This window comes from Quercus lobata, unplaced genomic scaffold (assembly GCF_001633185.2).
Source record: "Quercus lobata isolate SW786 unplaced genomic scaffold, ValleyOak3.0 Primary Assembly Scq3eQI_1279, whole genome shotgun sequence".
Taxonomy (NCBI): domain Eukaryota; kingdom Viridiplantae; phylum Streptophyta; class Magnoliopsida; order Fagales; family Fagaceae; genus Quercus; species Quercus lobata.
The window spans coordinates 1-1,592 of NW_022156205.1; the positions used below are offsets into that span (position 1 = coordinate 1).

A 1,592-nucleotide genomic window follows, 5' to 3' on the forward strand; every position below is an offset into this window, starting at 1 on the left:
CATCAGAACTCCGCAGTTAAGCGTGTTTGGGCGAGAGTAGTACTAGGATGGGTGACCTCCTGGGAAGTCCTCGTGTTGCACCCCTCTCTTTCTCTTCGGATTTTTTTTGTCGTTTACGTCGGTCCATGACGCTCGCTTCGTAGGCTTAGTCTGCCCCAGGCCAAAAATACGAGCCGCCGATCTCGTTTTGGGTGCTAATTTGGTTGCGGCGATCTCGAAATGCCCTCGGGCTGCAGCTCCTGTGTTAGAAGTGGCAACGCTCATTCTGGACTTATAAGGGATTTAACCGCGTTATGCCTATGGTGCGATCAGTGACCAACGACTAAGTGCACCGGAGCCATCAGAACTCCGCGCAGTTAAGCGTGTTTGGGCGAGAGTAGTTCTAGGATGGGTGACCTCCTGGGAAGTCCTCGTGTTGCACCCCTCTCTTTTTCTTCGGATTTTTTTTGTCGTTTACGTCGGTCCAGCACGCTCGCTTCGTACGCTTAGTCTGCCCCAGGCCAAAAATTCGAGCCGCTGATCTCGTGTTGGGTGCTAAATTGGTGGCGGCGATCTCGAAATGCCCTCGGGCTGCAGCTCCCTGGTGTTAGAGTGCATCGCTGCATTCGGATCCTTTATAAGGATTTAACGCGCTTATGCTGATGGGTGCGGTCATACCAACACTCATGCACCGGATCCCATCAGAACTCCGCAGTTAAGCGTGAAATTGTTTGGGCAATATTACTAGGATGGTGACCTACCTGGAGTCTCTTGTGCACCGCTGCGAGCGTGCGTGTGTGTTAACTTCGGATTTTTTGTCGTTTACGTTCCAAGCATGCTCTCGCTTCGTAGCTTATGTTCTGCCCAGGCAAAAATACGAGCGCTGTCCGTTTTGTTGGGCTTAAGGTTTGTGTTGTGGGCCGGCGATCCGAAAATGCCCTCGGGCGCAGCTCACTATATGATTAAGTTGCAATTCGCTGCATTTCGGTCCTTTATTAAGATTAACCCTTATGCTATGGTGCGTATACAACTATCACGATCCCATCTCTCTCGCCAGTTAAAGCCGTGTGTGTGTGTGGCAGAGTATACTACGATGAAGTGACCTCCTTGGGAAGTCCTCGTGTTGCACCCCCTCTCTTTTTTATCGTTCGGATTTTTTTGTCGTATTACGTCTGCACAGCACACCGCTCATAGGCTTAGTCGCCCCAGCCAAAAGATACGAAAGCCCTATTCTTTGTAAATCGTTCTAATTGATGGCGGCGATCTCGAAATGTCCTTGGGCAGCAGCTCCTTGGTGTTAGAGTGCATCGTTGCATTCGGATCCTTTATAAGGATTTAACGCGCTTATGCTGATGGGTGCGATCATACCAACACTCATGCACCGGATCCCATCAGAACTCCGCAGTTAAGCGCGTTTGGGCGAGAGTAGTTCTAGGATGGGTGACCTCCAGGGAAGTCCTCGTGTTGCACCCCACTCTTTTTCTTCAGATTTTTTTTGTCGTTTACGTCGGTCCAGCATGCTCGCTTCGTAGGCTTAGTCTGCCCAGGCCAAAAATACGAGCCGCTGATCTCGTTTTGGGTGCTAATTTGGTGGCGGCGATCTCGAAATGCCC

At 50.8% G+C, this 1,592-nt stretch overlaps 1 non-coding gene and 1 pseudogene across 1 annotated transcript; both read left to right on the forward strand.

The window, feature by feature from the left end:
* LOC115973777 lies at positions 1 to 84 on the forward strand (annotated as a pseudogene; the record flags this gene model as incomplete).
* A 1,249-nt stretch (positions 85 to 1,333) lies between these two features.
* On the forward strand, positions 1,334 to 1,452 carry LOC115973776. Its single transcript, XR_004087822.1, has one exon. It is a non-coding gene; the product is annotated as a 5S ribosomal RNA (ribosomal RNA).
* Positions 1,453 to 1,592: the final 140 nt, after the last annotated feature.